Genomic DNA, 25,857 nt, shown 5'->3' on the forward strand with positions numbered 1-25,857 from the left:
CAGAGATGCTCCAGGCAGTGCATATTTACCTTTTCAGAGGTCAGTACACAGTAAGGTCACCCATCAGAATGCATATGTATGGAACTATGACAAATATGTTACACCAAGGATTATTGTGTAGGCAGTGGAAAGCTCAGGATCTCAGATCACTGGGCAACCAAGACCTTCACAGTGCGATACATCGTGGTGGGTAACTATAGCGCCTATCACCTAAGCACTAGGAGAGCATTCAGTATGTGACTTGCTCTCTCTAAATGGCAAGCATTAGCATGGACCTTGGTTTTTGGAGTAAGTTGGGCTCTATGAAAAAGAAGGTGCCAGTGTAGGATGGGGATTTCACAATTTAGATGTTTCAGGGAGTCAAATGCCAGCGAGAGATCTCAGTGTGAATCTACTGTGACCTGAACTGGTGTGAATCATGCTTTGAACTTCTAGAGAACACATCAAAATATGTAACAAAATGATGGCTGTCTGACTTAATGGTCCAAACAGGCAGGGGTTAATGCTGGATTCTGCACCAACCACCATCCAGAATGAGCATTCTATAAATATACATTTAACACCCAATCCCACTGGATAGACCCACAGAAATGTAAACAAAATAGTGATTTAAACTGGGGGGCTCCATCAGGTGTGGCATAACTACACTTCTTTAATTTGAGAGGGAGAGACCAGGAACTTATTAGGGCCTCATTACGAGGCTGATAGAAAACAAACAAAAGGTTCTGGGACAAAAGCTTGCAAATACTGTAACCATTGCTTGGCATTCGCTCGCCCTAGCATTCCAATCCATAGTTTTTTATCCACCATGCCGCCACAGATTAGTCCCAGTTATATGTAAATCAGAATTAGTTCTACACCAATAGGAACACTGGCAATCACTTATCGCATTTAATTTATCTCTTTCATTTGTCTTCTTCGTTTCATTCTCTTTTTCTTTGCACTTAAAAACTACTCTGCCAAATGTAAACATGGGGTGAACTAAACCTGTGCACTTTTTATTTAGCAAATGGATGCTGACTCTTTGAAACATTTTGGGAAACCTAAAACAGAAAGGCAAATGCCAAAAATACAATCATAAGACCAGGTACACATGCATGGACCAGCCTCACTTGGGGGCATATTATCAAGGAACTGCCTTAAAATTATCGCCGGTTTAGCGGCAGGAAACTGCATCTAAAGCGGCGATAATGGGCTTGAAAATACGCCCTTGTGAATTCCAATAGAAGCCCATGTTCTGGTCTCAACATGGGCTTCTATTGGAATTGTCTACAGCGTATTCTCAAGCTCATTATCGCCGCTTTAGCTTCAGTTTTCTGCCGCTAAAGCGGCGATAATTTTAACGCCGTTCCTTGATAATATGCCCCAGAGAAAGCTGGCTTACAGCTATAAGTGATTCTTAACCTGTGGTCCAGGGACCTCTGGCGGTGCGCAGCTGTTTTACAAAATTAAATAATATAACAATTAATACATTAATAAACCATATACAAATAAAGAAGCAATTTGATTTTGAAAACTTTTCTAAACTTTATTGCTAATTAAACGAAATATCCCAATATTTGGGCATTGGTTTGGTCTATACACGTTCTGGTATTCATGTTCTCATAATAGAAATTTCTTGGACTTGGGGTCCCGGGCTTCCAATAATAACTCAGTGGGGGTCCACGGATTCCAGTAAGGATTCGGGGGTCCACAGCTGTCAAAGGGTTAAGAGCTGCTGCTACAGATAATATACAGAATGCATCTATACCCTTCGTGTGGCATTACTAAATAGATTTGTGGTGGTCTTTTGAACCCACCAAGCTCTCTTTCTATGAAGAACTAGTGCTCTGATGTCTTATGGGGGCTTCATGCTTTACAAAACCTCAAAAAGAAATACGCTGCACTGCACATCTTTATTGGCACCTACTAAATACAGCACACTGCAGACCAGTACTACCTAGTGAGCTAGCCCTGACCTTTCACCTGTCGGAAATTGAGAGCAGTATGTGTGTGACATTCTTCGCTTAGTGAGAAAGAATGATAAAGCATCAGCATTTCACCCCGTGTCTTTCGTAATATACATCAATAAACACCCCAGGATTTCAGAAGGTGTCTCATCAGTGTTAGTTGTGATTATCCATCTTTGGGAGACGACCCTTGAGGCCAGATTCACAAAGGATTTTGCAACCGCAAGACATACACTTTGTAAAATCACTGGGCTTACAACAGCAAAATTCATTTTTGTTGTGTACAAAACCAATTTTACGGGTCACAAATGCTTCCCGACTCTGGGTTTTGCAACCCATACGAATCACAATTAGGTAGGGGCATAAAACGGGCCTTCTTTCCAAATTGCGTTTCGGTATGCAGTGTGTCAATAGTTTGCGGCCGCAATTCTGGTCGCAAACCATTGTACAGTTACGACACCTCAACGGAGGTGGTAACAGATTCAAAATGGGATAAAGATCCCCTGGGGACCACTTTCCCCTTGGAATCACGGTGGGGGAGCGGCCACTGATGCGGAGGGCCAGCGCCCGCTCCCCTGATGTTTTTCTACAGACAAAACCTTTATCTTTTTTAAAGCACCGCGGTTCCGTTAAGGAAGAGGGGATGCGGGCTGCTTTCTATTAAACACAGTCTTCTATTTGGAAATGTAAACATAGGGAGGTTGGTCTTCAGTTCCTTGCAGACCACCATCGCTGTGTTTATAGCCAATCACAGGGTCCCTTTAAAAAATCAGATACTGGTCACAAAAAATTGGTGCACGATTTGTAAGCACTTTTTGTGACTAGTATATTAGTAGATTTGGCTCTTGGAGCTTTGTGCATACATACAGAAAAGTGTTGACTCTGCAATATCCTATTTTTTTGAATTCACAGTTAGGATGTAAAGAAAACTTCAGAATGAAGAAATAAGTAAATCTGGCTTGGCAATCCTATCGCTTTAGTTACTACTCTCCCGGCATTAGCCTGAGAGATGTTTACAAGAGAACAGTAATGTTCTGAATATGGTGACTAATGGGTACTGGGGGCAGTGATACTGCAAGTAGAGTATGGACGAAAAAGCCAAAGGCCGTACCCTACAAGTATTTGTTTCTGTTGAAGTGTGCAGCCAAAGGCCCTGCCCTCTCAGGACAGCCAAACCCACATGCGTACTGAAGCTGTCTCCAACCCGAGTTGCGTTGCCGGGTTCGAGATAGCAGGTAGAGGCTCCCAGTCTCCCTGGGAGCGCAAATGGAGGGCGCTCAGACCAATCCTGGTGCTTCGCTTTTGGTGCTGAGTCAAGGCCGGCTTCGACTTCTTGACCGTAAAATTGCGGAAAGAAAAGTGACTCACACCTGGAGTCACCCAGAAACTTATTATGGTTTGGACCTCTTGACTGGTATGCGCCAAGGTGGTCGATTGAGGTTGTGAAGACAACGATTGTCCTAATGCAGTGGCTTAAAAATTTGTGACGCCCTGAAGAAATTGCCTAAAATGGAAGTGGCAATGAAACATGTTGGCAAGTGGTGTATGGCTAGATAGGTATTAGCCATTCTCACTTTTTTAACACTCCGCGACCGACACGAAAGTGACAGAATAAAGCTAAGTTCCGTGTTGCTTGTGCTCTTTTACATGTTTGTTGTTTGACACGTATTGTGTTTGTTTGTTATTCCCACACACTGCATTCCCTCACAAACACTGTTTTTGTTTGTTTCGTGGACACCTATCTTTCTTTTGAGCTTGACGGTGCCAATGATGAGATCAGGGCAATCCTGGTGAGTACCTGCCAGGTTGCCGTTGGTGGTTCGCCCGTGAGGCGCCATCTCGCTCACACACACTTTTTTCTATTTACCTGTATTGGGCACGTAGGTGTGTGTTACTTGTTGTCTCACAACTGGTTTTACGTTTTCAATGGATTGGGCATATGTTTTTTAATTATGGCATAACTTGGTTGTACCTCCTACCTCAGCAATTAAAAGAGAGGAGTTATTTGCAAAAGTTTTGCATATGATGGTACACCATTAATTGATTTAGTGTTTGATGCCTGTTTGGTCTAGGTCCTGTTTTGTGAATGCTTCGCTTATGGTGATTGTTGAATAAAAACACAGGCAGCAATAAAGTGCAAAAACCGAACACAAAATTAGTAAAGGGAATGAAATGAACCACATTGAAATAACAAAACCCAATACTAGGTCAGTAAGGTCAGTAATTCATTCTCAATATCACATTTAATAATTATTTAAGCATAATACAAAGCTTTTTAATTTGGGTTGGAATTAGGGGGCGATTACAATGGCGGATGGACCTTAGTCCGTCCACCATCGTTTTGTTTTTGGGACCGCCCGCCTACAAGGCAGCAGTCCCACAGGGCAAATTAGGAGGCGACTGCCACAGTGGCGATCGCATTGCCCATGTTTTGTATTGCGGCGCGTGCTGGGCTCTGCAGCACCCTCTGCAGGACACAATAAACACCCCACACATATCCCTGCACTACATGCAGGGGTATGTTAGAGGGGTACCTAGGGTGCCCCCAAACACCCAAATTCAAGGGCCAGGGGGGAAGAGGGGCCCCTAAAGGCCCCCAAAGTCCTAGGCCAGGACCTGGCAGGCACCGCCAACATGGTAGGGACTACAAGCCCCTTCACCGCACCAGCGGGTTCAAGGAGCCCGTCAGGTTCAATGACAGTCCATCACTCCACCCGCCATTTTAATATGGCAGGCAAGAAACATGTCTCCTATTGCGGGAGACCACCACCGATAGTCTGTCGGTGGCGGTCTCCCCGCCAGCATAATCAGGTCCTTAGTCTTTAATTTATTTTTTCGGAAAAACGATGTTTAAGATTTTTTAATTTAATATATTGCACATAATTAAAGATTTAATGTAACATTATTTAATAGTGCTGTAGCTTTTGTTTTTATCTTGTTCTATACAGTTTATGTAATTTGAAAATAAATAGCAAAATATTTTTATGTTGAATATTTGTGTAAATTATGTATTTTACTGTAGAGCTATTTTGAAGCTATTTGGGTAGGTTGCCATCATTGCTCAAACCAAAGACACTGACCCATGTATCACATTACGTGGTGTAATGCTTATGACACAACCATGTGACAAGCAGCAAAGCTAAATAACACAGTTGAAGGGTGGCACAATTCATTCTAAGGAGCACTTGCAAGAAGCCATCCTACACGCTACCCATTCCTAAAAACACGCAAAACAGAACAAAGCTACCAGGAGCTAAGAACACAAATTCAAAAATCCATAACACTTCCTGTGACAACTCCTCTAGACATGTCTTCATCTAAATCTACCTTTGGAAGGTCTGTCTGGAGGGGCAATGAGTCATCGGCTGCGACTTTCCAACTCATTCTTGGGAGAGTCCAAGGCCGGTTGGGAACCGTTTGGCTGACATTAAGCTGATGTAAAACCGAGATGACGGTACACGGTGAGAGCGTAGACCTTTGGAGTCTCAGTGCTGGCCCACGGATTTGGCCCCTGCCCTTGCTCAGTTGGGATGGTGAAGAACCTCAAAGAGATGACTGACGCCGATCCTCAGGTCACGCATCTTGTATCGGCTGCCACCGCCCGATGCTGCTTCCATTTACAGAGGAGACTCAGGTCTTTTATCCAGAAGGGACACCTGAGAGCGGGAGGCGTACAGCCAGGACTCCGCTCTATCACCTGAATCTCCATAAAGCTAATGTAGCAGCTTTTGAACTATCCAGAGCTAGGTTGGTAGCGGGGTCCCAGGTTTTCCCAGGCGACCCCAATATTAAACAACTGCACTGGCCTCCTACTGAGAAAAGAATTCAGTCTCAAGTTTTTCAGATGAACACATAAAGTATGGTTCTGTAGTTACTTAAGATCCCACAAAGAAGGCAGGTCCGTCTATGCTCCACGGACAAAAGACACAATTGTCTCTTGATGGTTCCTCGCTTTAGAAAGGATTATATTGGAGGTAAAGCCTTTTCGGTGTTGGACCGACACTGTGGGACCGTCTTCCTTTGGAAATACAATCTACCCAACTTGATGTGTCTCCAGAAGAAACTTGAACATCTGCCCTTTCTCCAGCCTGCGTCTTCTCCAGCTGCAGCGCTCGAGAGGTAGGCGGCCAATCCAGCTGCAGTCCTCACTGTAGCGCCTTTAAATCCTGCTGCCTGAGTGGTCTTGGTTAACAAATGATGCATAATATGCACATGCATTCACAGGTTTCCTACCAGAACATTTAGGAGTTCTTACTGCTGAGTAATGATTGTGTCTGAGCTCTCTACATTGTTCAAAGTAGATACCATATTCAATGTTCTCATTAAAAGGGCGCCTCTTTTAGTCTGCGCATGCTCGCGGTGCTTTAACATTTGTTTTCTGGTATATTCTGTGTTGGTACCACTAGAAGCATCAATTTCCGCCAAGGAGCAGGTCTGCGGGGCATTATGTACGAGAGAAAAGGACCAACGACCTATTTCTAATTAGAAGCCATGTGGGTGGTGGGTTGAGTAAGGACCATCGAAAGAGGATTTCAAAGAAATAACCTTATCCGGGTCTGGTGGCTTAGTGGACCAATGTGTCCACTATAAGAGCCTGTGTTTCAACTCATGCTCACAAGTTTAAATCCAGGCAGGTCCACTCAGCCGTTCATCCTTCTGAGGTCGATAAAATGACTACCGTTGGGTAAGAATAAACATCTGGTATTCAGCGCCAAGATGCCCACAGGTACGTTTTACAAATACACGTTATGTTAAGATCAACAAACATAATATTAAGAAGAGAAAGAACTGTATTTGTACAGGTTACATTTTTTATTTTAAACTATTATTTGTTCCACAATAACATTGCAACTGCTGAAGTGGTTGTCAAACCTCCTATAATAGCAAAGAATTCATTTTTTTCCAGTCAGTATGAGCTAAATTAATGTGGACGTTAACGTTTCTAGGGAAAGCATTTAGCCTCTTTAAAGTTTTTTACAGGCACCCTCGGCAGAGAACCAGGAACTCTACTGCATGCGACATGCAGCATCCATTGAAACTTGTAATCACTTTCAGCTCGAAACACATTTTCTCTGAAATCTGCGGATTGGGCGGCAGATAATCAATGATATTGTTAATGTGGCAAATCTCGAATTATGCAGACATTAAAGGGACCATACAATCAGAGAGCCTCAGCGGCCCTGTATGTGGGGTTTGAAGTAAATAAGTTAAAGGATATTAAATAGCCAACTGTCTTTGTGGTGTGTGGCTAGTCTTCACTCATAACCCAATTATGTTTCTGCTTTTAAAACGTGTTAATGTCTTGTAAAACTGTTAAAATACAGAGGGAGTGTGGTCTAGTGGTCAAAGTGACAGTCATGGAGCCAGAAATATTGTGTTTCTCTAATTGATCAAACCGTATAATTGACCAAAAAGCTTTGGAGAATATTTACAAAGAAGTGATGCAAAGCAGCAAAGCGAGTCACCTGGAGAGTACAGGACTGCGACTTATCTTCAGGTAGAGGAAATAACGAGGAGAAATAAAGACGTTCCCCCTCGTTACGCCAGCCTCAGGCAGGCGCACCACGTCTACATCTCTTTGTAAATATGCGTTTGCATCAAAGTCCACGCGTGGATGCACAGGAACACCAAGCACCGCCCACAGAATGCCCCCCCCCCCACCTCCCAACGCAAAGTCTCTGTACTGTGTTTCATTACCTTTCCTTACAAAAGCACGTAAGACTTCTATATTATCATGACCCTGTTTTATGTGCATTATTCTGTCTCTCAACCAATTATTATGGAAGGGTGTGTATATGGAAGTGTTACACATCCCAGTGAAAAACGAATGTAGGACTAGATTTGTCATATCAAGCATGTTGCGTAGTGCTACATGTCTTCTTCCACCCACTTCGAAGCGCTAGATCTGCCAGATAATTATATGAGCGCAAGGCAATGACTGCATGGGCCCTGGGCGTCCAACACGGCCCAGGAGGCAGAATCAAAGCAATCAAGAAAATAGCTCGTTTACTAAATGTCCTCACGTGGCCTAGAGATGCCTCGGAGCCTGCACATTGCAATAATAATAGGAGGTATTACATATCACACCACGTGACTTATAATACCTGATATGTAATGCCTCATCCTAACCCCTTAAGTAAAACCAGTGGCTTGTCAGATGGTTCTGCCTCGGCTGGAAGCACTAAGCAGAAGATCCGCTGAGGAGCAAGGGATCTGGGAATCTTTTAATACAGTATCGAATCTTAGAACATCAGTTACTGCTGCAGAGCCCCGCCTGGTGCTGCTGGACAGCGGTGGGGCAGTTTGGAAGGCACTCACATCTCTCCCTGGAGAGCAGTCATTCAGTCATGTTTGCCATGCTAGTGATTTGATAGCACTCAACGGTACCCTCAGGGCGCTTTAAAGAGTTGCTGGGAGCAGGACAGAGTGGGCATGAAAGGGGAGAACGGCAGGGGGGGGCGTGGGGGGCAGGAGTGTGTGCTGTCTCAGTGTCTGCAAGAACTGAGAGCACTTAGAAATATGAGGCCAGGCTCATCATAGTGTTGCACGGGCAATGCAACAATAAAGTCAGATTTACAAGCAATGCAAGGCCGCCTTGCGAGCCCCTGCCCCTGGTAAACCTACAGTGACGCATGGCAGTGCAAGCTGCTGCCCCAGGGAAGCGTTCCATGGGTGGAGTGTGGGTGTTCCCAAGCGTTCTAAGAATTACCATTAGTGGTAGACCTGAGATTGCATCACAACGCTACACCTTCCCAGGGGAGGCACAACCAGCAGAAATATCTTTATTTCTCCTCATGTTTTTCTTTTCCCCTTTCTCGTGTAGAAAGAGGAAAACACCTCAGATGAATGTTTTTATGCAGGAAGGTGCCCCTTCCTGCACAAAATCAATCCTGCCTGCAACAGAGGCGCCAATGAACCAAGATGCAAGGGTGCCTGCATTGGCGCTAGACAGCATCTGTGCGCTAGAATAAAGAAAGGGCAGGGATGCGAAATATAATGTAAATATGAAGCTTTCCTACCCTCACCCTTTCATGCAGCGCAACTGTCTTGCAACGTCACGTTGCATGAAAGTTTGAAAAATATGGACCATGGCGACCGACAAACTGAAAAAAATCTATGAATCCAGGACCCTGAAATATATTTCATATCAATATAGAAAGAAATATATCTACCTGAGGGGTCGGGAACTGGCGGGAGGGGGAGGGTAATGGGGACGGTTAGATCTGGATCTGGGTTGTCGTTTGCACTCGGCTGCTACCTCATGTTCACTGTTGCTATGTCCTGATTGTAATGTATGGTTCTTCTTATAGTCCCAATGTCCGAGTTTTGCCCAGTGATATTTGTGTCCCTAATGTGCCTTAATGAGGTCATCGTTCTGTATGCAACAGTTCTTGTATGATGCCGCAATTGGGGGGAATGTTTAGTTTTTTTTTCGCATAACCAAAAAAGAAAGTTTTTTTTTTTAAAAAGAAAGAAAGATATCTATCTGGCCTTACTCTGTTTAACAACTGCAAAGGCAGTAGTGGTGATAGCATTTTAGTGCTTCAGGTAAACTACAAGTTTGTTCTTCATATAATTAAACAAGCATTGGAAAAATGAACAGATCTGGCCTTTTGTTAGACAAAGTATTTGGAAATAGTTGGAAGAATATGTGATGTTCTCAGCTATCCTTGACAGAAAGGTGAGTAATGAAGAACAATTGTGTGCTATAACACTAACTAAGCTGGGAGTAACTCCCCTTTGTTGAAAAGCCCGCATGCGAAGAGCTCAGCTGTGCTCTTAAAGAAGTGTATTGTCAAAAGGTGTCAGAAGATGTTTACATTGTAGGCTGAGAACTGTAAAAGCAAACACAGTAGGAGATTGGAAGTAGGTACTCTAGACAAAGTGTTGGTATTTTCATTGCATCCTTAATAAAGCCTACACCAGGCATGTGTTCACTTTGTGATTTAAAAAAGCTGTAAATGTAACCTGCTGTCCTGAAAGCAAAGTGAAGCAAACGAATGAATGAACTAAGCCTATTGCTAAGCAGCCCTGGGCCTCATTTATGACTTTTTGCCGTAGGGATGCGCAGCAGGCCTTCCTGCTGCGCTTCCCTACGGCAAAAGAAAAGGGCAGAAATGCGCCGTATCTATAAGATACGGCGCATTCCTGTGCTTTTCCCCTGCGCCGGCGCACAATGGGCTGCCTGCGCCAGCGCAGGCACCCTTGCACAATGGTGCAAGGGTGCCTGCGTTGCGGGGAAGATTATTTTTGTACAGGAAGGGAAACCTTTCTGTACAAAAATAATCACAAGAGGCTTTTCCTCTTTCTATGTGTGCTGTAGAATGCAGCACACATAGAACAAGGAAATACGAGGAGAAATAAAGACATTTCTCCCTGTTGCGCCTCCCTTACGCCTCCCCTGGGGAGGAGTAAGCTTTTGGCACTGCTTCAGAGTTACGATTTCTCGTAAATCTGGGGCAGTGTCAAAAGGCCATGGATGTTGCTGGGAACGCCCCCAGCAACACCCATTGCACGCCCCTTTAACGCAGAACACTGCGTTAAAGGGACTGATATTTATCAGGCAGCAGTACGCCACAAAAACTGGCGTACTGCTGCCTGATAAATACCACGCTGGTTTCTGCGCCACGGAACTTCATGGAAAGTGAAGTTCCGATGGCGCAAGGGGCCTCATAAATGAGGCCCCCTGTGTCTTGATAAGAGGCGATGGCATCCAAACAACAAGGCCTTCCTAACAAACAATCCATTAATCAGAAATTCAAATTTCATTGGGTCTGCAAAGTAAGTACATGAAGGTACACTCCCTGCTTGTCAGGCCACGTCACGTGCAGATGGAGAAAAAAGACTTGTCGGCCCCATCACCAGAACTCAATGGGAACAGAAGTGAGACAATGCTGCTATCCTCAAAAAGACATGGCCTTGGTGGAGAATATATTGAAGCAATGACAATATGAGACAAACTACCCACCCGAAGACCAACAATTGAGAGAAGGCATCAAACTAAACTCTTTCTGTTCTACTTATAGTATTTTTTGAAGAATTGATAACATGAGGTACACCAAACACAACAGTGATCGGTGGCCAGAGCTAATTTGCTTTTATCACTAGATGGAGCCCTGGGGCTTCTGCCTTACCACGCATTTTGGAAGCGCTTTTCTTGCCCATATATCAGATATGTTTTAATACCTGCAGCGTCAGTTACAACACCGAGCCCTACCTAAAAGCCCAGCACTGTGCTGAGTAGATGTGAGTAGTGAACACCCAGTCACCCGCCCCCCATTCTCACTTCACAATAGATAAGGTTATAGGAGTGAGATAAAAAGCTCTCTCAAATAGGGCCGGCCCTAGTCAGAGGGTCCCCTGAATAAAAAGCCCCCGAGCCTGCACGCTCACTGGGTCAAGGGGGTGGCAAGTAATCTAAAGGGGGTGCTTGTGGCCCTGTGGGGGCAGGGCCCCTCTGAGGCCAGAGTAAGGCTTTCCATTGCCACCCATTGCACCACGCTTCTCTGAGCTACTGCTAAACTCCCAGGAACAGAGGGGCTTTGAGACAGCTTACAGAGAGACCCCAACTCTTTACAAAGGGCTACTGAGTAAAGAAAGTGTCTACTGAGTGAGTGTGTCACGTGTGCAGAGGAGGGAAATGGACCACTTCCTGATTTTGAGTGAATAAGGCTTTTTTTGAGACAGCACTGACAAAGCCTGGACCTAATGCAATAGGTCATAGGTGAGACACATGAGGATTTGAGAAGTGAAAGGCCTGACAGTGATGGATAGATCACCCCTGGGGACCTGGAAGACTCCTTCTGTTAATAAACTGAGGTATGCGCAGCGTTTTAGAAAGGAGCATGATGGTTAAAGAAATGAGCGGGTTACAAACTGGCATAAAGAAGAGGGCTGTGTCAATGGAGGATGACGTTGCAGATGTTATGAGCGAAGTAGAAGAAGGACTACGTTTGTTAGGATAGTCCAAGATGGCTGCCTTTTGTAAATACTATTCAATTCATGTGTTCTAAAGGAATGTTGGATAGCATAATCTAAGTCAACTTTGGGCCAAACACTGACTTGGTAGTTAACTTCTCGTTTACGTTCTGTTCAAGATCAAGTGCTGAACACAGAATTGTGCCTTGCAGTGTGGATTCGTGGCTGTGCCTTATTGTCCAGCATGCTTTCTTGTGGCGCATCGCAGGCTGTTTCTTGATGTCCTTGCACAGGGACTCTTTCGGAAGGTAAAGCGCTACCTGTTACTTGAAGACCCTCTAAACGCGGCATTCCGAGGACGTCAGTGGCCGATTCTTTCAGATCAAGTACCACAGCGGCATGCTATGGTTGAAAACCGCTTCCTGGTGAGGCGTATTCTACGTTTCGCCAGGGGTGACCTAAAACCTGCTCTGTGCTTGCTACTCAGTTCTGGTATGAGCCTCCTCTTTATTTGAGATTGATACATGTCCGCAATACCTTCAGGCGTACCATGAAATTTGTGCTTGTCCCTTAATAAATAGGGTAGAGGACGCCTCTGTGATGTTTGGTTCTAACCGTAAAGCACTAAGAAGGCATCGCGGAGGGGTTCGAAGCCCTCAGAAAATCCCATAACACGACACAGCTCAGCACAACACATGGGTGACCTGTACATGTGATGCTGTCCTGAGCTCAGCTAAATCCTTCTTGTTTTGGTCTTCTCCAGGGCAAGCTCTGGAAGGATCTGCGCCTAAAATGCCAGGACAGAGATGCTCCAGGCAGTGCATATTTACCTTTTCAGAGGTCAGTACACAGTAAGGTCACCCATCAGAATGCATATGTATGGAACTATGACAAATATGTTACACCAAGGATTATTGTGTAGGCAGTGGAAAGCTCAGGATCTCAGATCACTGGGCAACCAAGACCTTCACAGTGCGATACATCGTGGTGGGTAACTATAGCGCCTATCACCTAAGCACTAGGAGAGCATTCAGTATGTGACTTGCTCTCTCTAAATGGCAAGCATTAGCATGGACCTTGGTTTTTGGAGTAAGTTGGGCTCTATGAAAAAGAAGGTGCCAGTGTAGGATGGGGATTTCACAATTTAGATGTTTCAGGGAGTCAAATGCCAGCGAGAGATCTCAGTGTGAATCTACTGTGACCTGAACTGGTGTGAATCATGCTTTGAACTTCTAGAGAACACATCAAAATATGTAACAAAATGATGGCTGTCTGACTTAATGGTCCAAACAGGCAGGGGTTAATGCTGGATTCTGCACCAACCACCATCCAGAATGAGCATTCTATAAATATACATTTAACACCCAATCCCACTGGATAGACCCACAGAAATGTAAACAAAATAGTGATTTAAACTGGGGGGCTCCATCAGGTGTGGCATAACTACACTTCTTTAATTTGAGAGGGAGAGACCAGGAACTTATTAGGGCCTCATTACGAGGCTGATAGAAAACAAACAAAAGGTTCTGGGACAAAAGCTTGCAAATACTGTAACCATTGCTTGGCATTCGCTCGACCTAGCATTCCAATCCATAGTTTTTTATCCACCATGCCGCCACAGATTAGTCCCAGTTATATGTAAATCAGAATTAGTTCTACACCAATAGGAACACTGGCAATCACTTATCGCATTTAATTTATCTCTTTCATTTGTCTTCTTCGTTTCATTCTCTTTTTCTTTGCACTTAAAAACTACTCTGCCAAATGTAAACATGGGGTGAACTAAACCTGTGCACTTTTTATTTAGCAAATGGATGCTGACTCTTTGAAACATTTTGGGAAACCTAAAACAGAAAGGCAAATGCCAAAAATACAATCATAAGACCAGGTACACATGCATGGACCAGCCTCACTTGGGGGCATATTATCAAGGAACTGCCTTAAAATTATCGCCGGTTTAGCGGCAGGAAACTGCATCTAAAGCGGCGATAATGGGCTTGAAAATACGCCCTTGTGAATTCCAATAGAAGCCCATGTTCTGGTCTCAACATGGGCTTCTATTGGAATTGTCTACAGCGTATTCTCAAGCTCATTATCGCCGCTTTAGCTTCAGTTTTCTGCCGCTAAAGCGGCGATAATTTTAACGCCGTTCCTTGATAATATGCCCCAGAGAAAGCTGGCTTACAGCTATAAGTGATTCTTAACCTGTGGTCCAGGGACCTCTGGCGGTGCGCAGCTGTTTTACAAAATTAAATAATATAACAATTAATACATTAATAAACCATATACAAATAAAGAAGCAATTTGATTTTGAAAACTTTTCTAAACTTTATTGCTAATTAAACGAAATATCCCAATATTTGGGCATTGGTTTGGTCTATACACGTTCTGGTATTCATGTTCTCATAATAGAAATTTCTTGGACTTGGGGTCCCGGGCTTCCAATAATAACTCAGTGGGGGTCCACGGATTCCAGTAAGGATTCGGGGGTCCACAGCTGTCAAAGGGTTAAGAGCTGCTGCTACAGATAATATACAGAATGCATCTATACCCTTCGTGTGGCATTACTAAATAGATTTGTGGTGGTCTTTTGAACCCACCAAGCTCTCTTTCTATGAAGAACTAGTGCTCTGATGTCTTATGGGGGCTTCATGCTTTACAAAACCTCAAAAAGAAATACGCTGCACTGCACATCTTTATTGGCACCTACTAAATACAGCACACTGCAGACCAGTACTACCTAGTGAGCTAGCCCTGACCTTTCACCTGTCGGAAATTGAGAGCAGTATGTGTGTGACATTCTTCGCTTAGTGAGAAAGAATGATAAAGCATCAGCATTTCACCCCGTGTCTTTCGTAATATACATCAATAAACACCCCAGGATTTCAGAAGGTGTCTCATCAGTGTTAGTTGTGATTATCCATCTTTGGGAGACGACCCTTGAGGCCAGATTCACAAAGGATTTTGCAACCGCAAGACATACACTTTGTAAAATCACTGGGCTTACAACAGCAAAATTCATTTTTGTTGTGTACAAAACCAATTTTACGGGTCACAAATGCTTCCCGACTCTGGGTTTTGCAACCCATACGAATCACAATTAGGTAGGGGCATAAAACGGGCCTTCTTTCCAAATTGCGTTTCGGTATGCAGTGTGTCAATAGTTTGCGGCCGCAATTCTGGTCGCAAACCATTGTACAGTTACGACACCTCAACGGAGGTGGTAACAGATTCAAAATGGGATAAAGATCCCCTGGGGACCACTTTCCCCTTGGAATCACGGTGGGGGAGCGGCCACTGATGCGGAGGGCCAGCGCCCGCTCCCCTGATGTTTTTCTACAGACAAAACCTTTATCTTTTTTAAAGCACCGCGGTTCCGTTAAGGAAGAGGGGATGCGGGCTGCTTTCTATTAAACACAGTCTTCTATTTGGAAATGTAAACATAGGGAGGTTGGTCTTCAGTTCCTTGCAGACCACCATCGCTGTGTTTATAGCCAATCACAGGGTCCCTTTAAAAAATCAGATACTGGTCACAAAAAATTGGTGCACGATTTGTAAGCACTTTTTGTGACTAGTATATTAGTAGATTTGGCTCTTGGAGCTTTGTGCATACATACAGAAAAGTGTTGACTCTGCAATATCCTATTTTTTTGAATTCACAGTTAGGATGTAAAGAAAACTTCAGAATGAAGAAATAAGTAAATCTGGCTTGGCAATCCTATCGCTTTAGTTACTACTCTCCCGGCATTAGCCTGAGAGATGTTTACAAGAGAACAGTAATGTTCTGAATATGGTGACTAATGGGTACTGGGGGCAGTGATACTGCAAGTAGAGTATGGACGAAAAAGCCAAAGGCCGTACCCTACAAGTATTTGTTTCTGTTGAAGTGTGCAGCCAAAGGCCCGGCCCTCTCAGGACAGCCAAACCCACATGCGTACTGAAGCTGTCTCCAACCCGAGTTGCGTTGCCGGGTTCGAGATAGCAGGTAGAGGCTCCCAGTCTCCCTGGGAGCGCAAATGGAGGGCGCTCAGACCAATCCTGGTGCTTCGCTTTTGGTGCTGAGTCAAGGCCGGCTTCGACTTCTTGACCGTAAAATTGCGGAAAGAAAAGTGACTCACACCTGGAGTCACCCAGAAACTTATTATGGTTTGGACCTCTTGACTGGTATGCGCCAAGGTGGTCGATTGAGGTTGTGAAGACAACGATTGTCCTAATGCAGTGGCTTAAAAATTTGTGACGCCCTGAAGAAATTGCCTAAAATGGAAGTGGCAATGAAACATGTTGGCAAGTGGTGTATGGCTAGATAGGTATTAGCCATTCTCACTTTTTTAACACTCCGCGACCGACACGAAAGTGACAGAATAAAGCTAAGTTCCGTGTTGCTTGTGCTCTTTTACATGTTTGTTGTTTGACACGTATTGTGTTTGTTTGTTATTCCCACACACTGCATTCCCTCACAAACACTGTTTTTGTTTGTTTCGTGGACACCTATCTTTCTTTTGAGCTTGACGGTGCCAATGATGAGATCAGGGCAATCCTGGTGAGTACCTGCCAGGTTGCCGTTGGTGGTTCGCCCGTGAGGCGCCATCTCGCTCACACACACTTTTTTCTATTTACCTGTATTGGGCACGTAGGTGTGTGTTACTTGTTGTCTCACAACTGGTTTTACGTTTTCAAGGGATTGGGCATATGTTTTTTAATTATGGCATAACTTGGTTGTACCTCCTACCTCAGCAATTAAAAGAGAGGAGTTATTTGCAAAAGTTTTGCATATGATGGTACACCATTAATTGATTTAGTGTTTGATGCCTGTTTGGTCTAGGTCCTGTTTTGTGAATGCTTCGCTTATGGTGCCAGCAGCTTGAGAGCAGTGTCAGAACTGGCCGCAGGGGAGTCTGGGAGTCTGTGCCTGCAATGCACTGGAGTCCGAAAAGAACGGAAAACCGGCGATGCGGTAGGTACGTTTTGTTGTTGTTGTTTTTTGTTTGTTTGTCTGTCATCCTTGGTCCTTTCCCCCACCCCACCACTTTGACTGGACACTGGTCACTACTGGCTTTTTATGTTTCGGACCATAACCAACCAAGGATTTTTTAAGAATATATTTATGTGGATACACACCCGGCGCCCACACACTTACACTTATATACACACATATTCAAGAGTGGGTGTGCATAAATACAGAAAAGTGTTGAGTCTGCAATATCCTATTTTTTTGAATTCACAGTTAGGATGTAAAGAAAACTTCAGAATGAAGAAATAAATAAATCTGGCTTGGCAATCCTATCGCTTTAGTTACTACTCTCCCGGCATTAGCCTGAGAGATGTTTACAAGAGAACAGTAATGTTCTGGAAATCTCCCCATTCCTCCTCTGAGATCGCTGCTACTGCTGTACTTACTGCGGCCTCCAGACTGAAGAGCACAAATGTAATCTGACACAGCTGCATACATCTGGCGTGGCTGCCAGCTGGAACCCATTCCAGCTGATTCAGAGCTCAGTGCTAACAGTTTGACTACCTCGGGCGAGAGAGATCAGTTGTATACTTTACACTCTTCCTCACACAACGTGGGCTCTTTGGCAACTATGAGGATATTATTGCTTGGTCTGCGTTCAGCGCCAGAGTGAGGCACATGGCGCTAAATACAATAATACACAAAGACGCCTGGAAGCATTAAGGGGTCCATTTACAACCTCCTTGCACAGCTGGTGCGCTACTTCTTCCCATATTAAAAGTGACGCACCGGCGGCGCAAGGAGCTTGTAAATTAGCCTCAGAGTTCCTAAACAAATGACCTACTAGCGCCTGGATGCCTTTGAATTTTCAGGCATTGTTTACCCAAAGCAAATGAAATGGGCAAAGAGACCCAGATTGATAAAAGTATTGTGTTACTCTTGCGTCACGAAGGGTGACGCAAGGGCAACACGATCCTTAAGTCAGATTTACGAAGTCACGTAAAGCCACCTTCCTTGGTCCTGCATGATTTGGAAAAACCAGAGTAACGCAAGTCAGCGGAACGCGCCTGGGAATGCATCAAAATTGTACACCTTCCCGATAGAGGTACAATACGGAGAAATATCTTCATAGCTCCTCATTGTTTCACCTAGAAAGAGGAAAACGCCTCTAAGGATTGTTTTGTGCAGAAACGTGCACCCTTCCTGCTTAAAATCAATCCTGTCTGCACAGCTGGCACCCTTGCACTATAGTGGAGGGGTGCCTGCATTGGTGCTAGGCTGCACATAGTGCGCCAGTGCAGGGAAGGGCCAGGAAACGGACTATTTCAGGTAAGTACCGAAAAAATAAATAAAACAAATTTTGTTGCACACGCTGCATCACATTTGGCGATGCAGTGCGCAACGAAAATATTTTTTTTCGGTACTTACCTGAAATTCCCTTATTTTACAACCCCCCACCCTGCCCTTCCCTTCGCCCCACGTCACCACCCAGTGGCACGCCCTAACCGGGCCATGGCTGCACTGGACTAGGCAAAGCTCTCTAAGCAGGAATTACAGCTCACCTCCTCCTCCTCCTCCAGCTACAGACCATGCAGAATGCCACAACCAGACTTGTCCTGGATCTCTCTAGATGAGCCCATATCACCCCCGACCTCAAGAAACTCCACTGGCTCCCTGTACCGCAACAATGCCAGTACAAGCTCCTGACCCATGTATACAAGGTCCTACACAACTGTGGACCCACCACCGCCTGAACTGCCATCAGCCGACCAGAAACCTCCGCTCCATGTTCCTTTCTCTAACTCTCACCTCCAGCAACCGATGTAGTAGATGTGGAGGTCACTCCTTCTCCTACCTAACAGCGAAGACAAACAAGCTCCCCTTCCATCTATGGACCGCCCCATCTGTTCCAGAGTTTAAAAAGTCCCTGAAGACCTGGCTATTCGGCTAATCAACTCAACCCTGCCAGCTCCTGGATACCAATAGAGGTGACAAGTAGCGCTATACAGATCTACTGATGGATTGAGTGCAGTCCAGGAAGTCACCTTGCTGCCTTGTGTGACAAAGAAAGGGCAAGAATGTGCTGTATTGATCATAATAGGCTGCATTCCTGCCTTTTCCCAGTGCTGGCACATAATGTGCTGCATAGCGCCAACGCAGGCACTCTTGCTGCATGGTGTCTACATTTAAGCAGAATTGTTTTTGCGCAGGAATGGCCACGTTCCTGCACAAAACATCCCAATTTCCTCTTTCTATGTGAGTTGCAGAATGCAGCACACAAACAGGAGAAATGAAGATATTTCTCCTTGTTACGCCTCCCCTCAGAAGGCGTAGGATATTAGTGCATTCCCAGGTCTACCAAATTTGTGCATGTGTCAAAATCCATGGGTTTTGCGTGGGAACACCCATGCACCACCCCTGGGTGGCATTCCTGGGGCAGAGTAACGCAACGCAGCGATTTGCTCTACGTTCTGGATTTATTAATCTACTCAAGGTGGCCTTGTGTGGCTTGATAAATAGCATCTTGAGGGCTGCGTCGCTTTTGTGTGGTGCAAGAACGACGCAGCCTCCTTGATAAATATAAAAACGCAAAAACAACAGTTGATGGATTGAATTCAGAACAATGTCATACATTCACCCCAGTACAGAGATCTGGGCCTAAATCTATCGATTTTTTGCTCACCATGCCATTCCAGTTTGAACCCAGCCATATGCAAATCAGTCTTGACCCTGTGCCTCAGGGGAATAGTCCAGCCCGAACTACCAACCCTGGACTGGAAACAAGCATCCTAGGACCGGTTTCGAAGTTTCACCCCTCATCAGCCAGGATGGCTTGACTCCAGTGGCATGGAGAGCACGGGACCCACGTCAGTGCATTCCCGTCCCACTCGGGGTGACAAATGCAAAAACAACAGTTGATAAATATGGCCGTAAATGTGGTAGTAGTCCTGGTGATCATGTATGAGTTGTTAGGCTTTAATTTATTAATAATCGGATGTTCCAAATTCTCTGAATTGTTTTATAGATGAAAACTGTTCTTTTCCCTATTGGACTGAATTGGATTTAAAAATAAATATATTTGCACGAAACGTATTATCAACAGATATATTTGCATACATCATTATGAAAATAGCTTAGTATTTTAACATAACAGAAATGTGTTGAAGTATGAATAATTTAATATTCTATGGACCTAATAAAGTTATTAGCTTGAAATTATTGTGCAATATTTTCAGACCCCATATTAACAGTGAGGAAAATGAATGACTTTTTGTCCTTCGGGAGAAGGCATCAGAGGGGTGCACATTCACAAACTCCATTTTGGAGTATTTTGAAGTACTAGTAAAGTAGTACACAATGCTATTCACAATCTTACCAGCATAAAACTCCACCTCTCCTATCTTTTCTCATCATGTTCATTTACCACTTAATAATGAACGTGAAAGGGACTGGGGAGGGGTTGGACAAAGGGGTACACTTACTATTGAATGGAAGGGGTTTAGGGACTAGTAAGGCAGTCTTTAGGGTGGGGTCGGGAGGGGTTTAAGGAGGGACATGCACACACCCACTGAAGAGTAAGGCAATTTCTATTAAAGAATTGCACTTCTGAAGTTACCACTGGACCCAAAACAGCAGTAAAGTATTCCATCACAGAGCTGGAATAAGTCCATTACCACAAGTGAACAGCACCTGGTACTGCAAGACCCTCCCATAGAAAACAATGGAGGTAGGGACTTAAAAGGACATTACAAAGGAAATGTTAAATTAAATAAGTTTATTTAAAATAGTTAAAGAAATCAATTAATAGAATTTAATGTGAAAAATATCTAAAAAGAAAACATTTATTATTTTTCTAAAAAATATTGTAGCAACCATTTTTAATTTAAAAAATAATATTACCTTGAGTTTTATTAAAATTTAATAAACTACTATTAGTTCATTCTGTGCATCACTTTTAATCATTAATGCATAATAAAAACATATTTTTCTACTTTAGGTAGGAATTTATTTTTTAATTTAAACTTTGTAAAAATACTTTTCATTTAGGTTAGTGTATTAAAATGAAATAAAGATGTAATTCAAAATTAAGTAAATTGTGCTATATAATCTTTTACCCTTTTCTACATTTAAAATAAATATATAAAATACATTAACATTACTATAACATATTTAAACAAGAAAAGTATACTCATTTTTTAAGTTAAATAAACTATTTTACTTTCTCCTATTCTTTACTACAGCAAGATTCCACAGTCGAGGTAAAGCACAAGGAAAATGGAAACAGTTTATTAAATTTTATTGTAAGTTAATAAAAATATTTTTACATTAAATATTAATGTAAATTAATTGTGTTTATTTATTGGTACTCCCAAGTGCAAGTTACCTTTGTGGAGAGCCACTTATATGTTCTGCAAAGCCCTATCTCTGTAGTGCCTCAGGGGTACCCCAAAGCACACAGGGGAACCATTTAGCATACATCTCAATGTTGGTATTACTTCCAGTGAGCGAGAAAGTGTTGAGTAGCCCAATCTGTGTTTGTGGTACAAAGTCAAACTATGCCTACCGGTCTGGCTCCCAGTGGTAGTGTTTACCTAAGGTGCTGGTGTCACCAAACAATCTGAGGGTCTTGCAATCCAATAAATAAAGAGAACAGCCAGTCAGTGCCACCATTTCATGAAGACCGTCAGCCTTCATGTCTACGAATAACACTCAGCGTAAAATGCTTCAAAGTACTACTTGCCTGTACACGGACCAGACCAAGGGCACGATTTATATCTTTGCGGTAAGCATACTCCGTTGCAACAGCGATAGAGTATGCTTACTACCAACATAATGGTCTGTCCATTGATTTAATTGCGGGTAGATCATAGGTTTGGCTCCCGCCATGGCCAAACCTCCCCGACCGCCTGATGGAGCAAAAAGAGTCAAAGAAATGATATGTTTACCACTACATTTTGATTGGGAGGACATATAATCATTTTTTTATGTCTGTCACCACCAGGCACACCCTTTGAAAGTAAAAAAGGAATAATAGAAAGTGGGCATTTTCTTTTTATTTTCAAAAAGAAACTTCCATTTCTGGATTTTCGTTTTGAAAAGGAAACTGTTTGTTGCATGGCTCTGTCATATTGATGGAGCACTGCACCATACAGCGTAGGGTATTGACGAGACCCGCTGTGATGGCGTGTTAATGCCAATGCATTATAAATGACTACCAGCACGGCGGTCATTTATAAACTCGATGGGTGCTACCTCCACGAGGGGGAGGAGTGGAGTAATATACTCCACCCCCCTGGCAAAACACTGGGCTGCCCGTCAAAATATATCAGGCCCTAATTGATAAACATTACCTCCTGCCCTATTTCCTGACACCTGACCATCTGGTCATGCCACAGGTAGCTGTAGAGTTGCCACCTTTTCTGAAATCAAAAGTCAGGTTTTAAGCCCCGCCATATGAATGTGGCAAACCCCTCTCCGTGAAGTGCCTTCTTTCTTGAATATATGGCACCGCGTTCATGCACACTGCTGCTTGCTTTGTAACATACCACATGAGCACACAGTTGTGCACCTTAGGGTTACAGTTGCTAGGAGTCATCATTCCTGAACTAAATGCTCTTTAGTCATACTAGCAGAATGAAGGTCTGTGTAGGCCCAACAGCATTTCTACCTGTGACCTTGAGGCTGCTCTCAGTTTTCCACAGTGGAAACATTAACTATTAATCTATCATAGCAGCTGCTAGCCGGGTGCTGGTAGGGCGGCTTACTGAGTTAAGTCATAAGCTGCAATAATTTATGAATACCGAGCAACGGTCTGGGTATAACTGTGGTGCGATATCTCAGATGGTTAATGCACGTGCTTCGAATATCTGCTTGTAAATAATTGGTTGCAGGTCTCGAGCAACCCAAAATACCTTAAAGGGTTAACATGCTTGCAGCATGTAACCTGCAGGTAGGAGGCTGAAATCAGCATTTACTGCAGGAATCCTGATGCAGGTATAATGTAGCGCAGGGGTTTACAAAGTGATGCATCTGTTTAGATGTTGTAAATAGGGCGCAACGTGGCGCATTTTATATGCCACCCATGCATCACAAAAAGTGACGCACAATGTCATTAAAGTGTTGCATACAGGAATCGTCTCCCTTACAGGCAGCTGAGTCTGGAGCCAAGGAGTGGCAGCATATCCTGCTCAGCTGTGCTGACTCCTGACCCCAGCTTTTATTCCACAGATCACTAGTGAACTCAGGGCTTGTTTATTTCACTGGTGAACCCAATCTTTGTTTCTTTCACTAATCAGAGGTGAACCCAATCCTTGTTTCTTTCACTGATCACTGGTGAACCCAATCTTTGTTTCTTTCTCTAATCGCAGGAGAACCCAATCCTGTTTTCTTTCACTAATCACCGGTGAACTAAATCCCTGTTTCTTTCACAGATCATTAATGTACTCAATCCTTGTCTGTTTCACTGATCACTGGTGCACTCAATCCTTGTTTCTTTCACTAATCACTGGTGAACCCAAGCCTGGTTTCTTTCACAAATTACTGGTGAACCTAGTACTTCTTCCTTTCACTGAACATGGGTGAACCTAGTCCTTCTTTCTTTCACTAATCACTGGTGAACTCATTCCTTGTTTCTTTCACTGATCACTGATGAACCCAATCCTTTTTTCTTTCACTAATTACAGGTGTACCTAATCCTGACTTCTTTCACAAATTACTGGTGTACCCAGTCCTCCTTCCTTTCAACTGCACACTGGTGAACACAATCCTTGTTTCTTTCACCAATCACCGGTGAACCCAATCCTGGTTTATTTCACAAATTACTGGTGAAACCAGTCTTTCTTCTTTTCACAGAACACTGGGGAACCCAGTCCTTCTTTCTTTCACTGATCACTGGTGAACCTAATCCTACTAAAACTTGTTTCTTTCACTAATCACAGGTGAACCCGGTCCTTCCTTCTTTCACTAATTACTGGTGACCCCAATCCATGTTTCTTTCACTAATCACTGTTGCGCTCAATCCTTGTTTGTTTCACTAATCACGGGCGAACCCAATCCTGGTTTCTTTCACTAATCACCGGTGAACTCAATCCCTGTTTCTTTCACAGATCATTAATGCACTCAATCCTTGTCTCTTTCACTGATCACTGGTACACTCAATCCTTGTTTCTTTCACTAATCACTGGTGAACCCAATCCTGGTTTCTTTCACAAATTACTGGTGAACCTAGTACTTCTTCCTTTCACTGAACATGGGTGAACCCAGTCCTTCTTTCTTTCACTAATCACTGGTGAACCCAATCCTTTTTTCTTTCACTAATCACTGGTGTACCTAATCCTGACTTCTTTCACAAATTACTGGTGTACCCAGTCCTTCTTCCTTTCAACTGCAAACTGGTGAACACAATCCTTGTTTCTTTCACCAATCACCGGTGAACTCAATCCTGGTTTCTTTCATAAATTACTGGTGAAACCAGTCTTGCTTCCTTTCACAGAACACTGGGGAACCCATACCTTCTTTCTTTCACTGATCACTGGTGAACCTAATCCTACTAAAACTTGTTTCTTTCACTAATCACAGGTGAGCTCGGTCCTTCCTTCTTCCACTAATTACTGGTGAACCCAATCCATGTTTCTTTCACTAATCACTGTTGCGCTCAATCCTTGTTTCTTTCACTAATTACTGGTGAACACAATTACTGTTTCTTTCATAGATCACTGGTGAACTCAATCATTGTCTCTTTCTCTAATCACTGGTGCACCCAATCCTTGTTTCTTTCACTAATCACTGGTGAACCCAATCCTGGTATCTTTCACAAATTACTGGTGAACCTACTACTTCTTCCTTTCATTGAACACTGGTGAACCCAGTTCTTCTTTCTTTCACTAATCACTGGTGAAATCATTCCTTGTTTCTTTCACTGATCACTGGTGAACCCAATCCTTGTTTCTTTCACTAATCACAGGTGAACCCAATCCTGAAATATTTCACAAATTATTGGTGTACCCAGTCCTTGTTCCTTTCAACTGAACTCTGGTGAACACAATCCTTGTTTCTTTTACTAATCACTAGTGAACCCAATCCTGGTTTCTTTCACATATTACTGGTGGAACCAATCCTTCTTCCTTTCACAGAACACTGGTGAACCCAGCCCTTCTTTCTTTCACGGATCACTTGTGAACCTAACCCTACTTAAACTTGTTTCTTTCACTAATCACTGGTGAACCAAGTCCTTCCTTCCTTCCACTAATTACTGGTGAACACAATCATTGCCTCTTTCACTAATCACTGGTGCACTCAATCCTTGTTTTTTTCACCATTCACGGGTGAACCCAATCCTGGTTTCTTTCACTAATCGCTGGTGAACACAATTACTATTTCTTTCATAGATCACTTGTGAACTCAATTCTTGTCTCTGTCACTAATCACTGTTGCACTCAATCCTTGTTTCTTTCACTAATCAGTGGTGAACCCAATCCTTGTTTCTTTCACAATTTAATGGTGAACCTAATACTTCTTCCTTTGACTGAACACTGGTGAACCCAGTCCTTCTTTGTTCCACTAATCATTGGTGAACCTATTCCTTATTTTTTTCACTGATCATTGGTGAACCAAATCTTTGTTTCTTTCACTAATCACAGTTGAATCCAAATCTGGTTTCTTTCACTAATCACCGGTGAACTCAATCCCTGTTTCTTTAACAGATCACTTGTGATCTCAATCCTTGTCTGTTTCACTAATCACTGGTGCACTCAATCCTTGTTTCATTCACCAATCACAAGTGAACCCAATCCTGGTTTCTTTCACACATTACTGCTGAACCTAGTACCTCTTTCTTTCACTGAGCATGGGTGAATCCAGTCCTTCTTTCTTTCACTAATCACTGGTGAAGCTTCCTTGTTTCTTTCATTATCACTGGTGAAGCCAATACTGTGAACACAATCCTTGTTTCTTTCACTGGTAAACCCAATCCTGGTTTCTTTCACAAAAATAATGGTGAAACCAGTCCTTCTTCCTTTCACTGAACACTGGTGAACACAG

Source organism: Lissotriton vulgaris, chromosome 10 (assembly GCF_964263255.1).
Source record: "Lissotriton vulgaris chromosome 10, aLisVul1.2, whole genome shotgun sequence".
NCBI lineage: Eukaryota > Metazoa > Chordata > Amphibia > Caudata > Salamandridae > Lissotriton > Lissotriton vulgaris.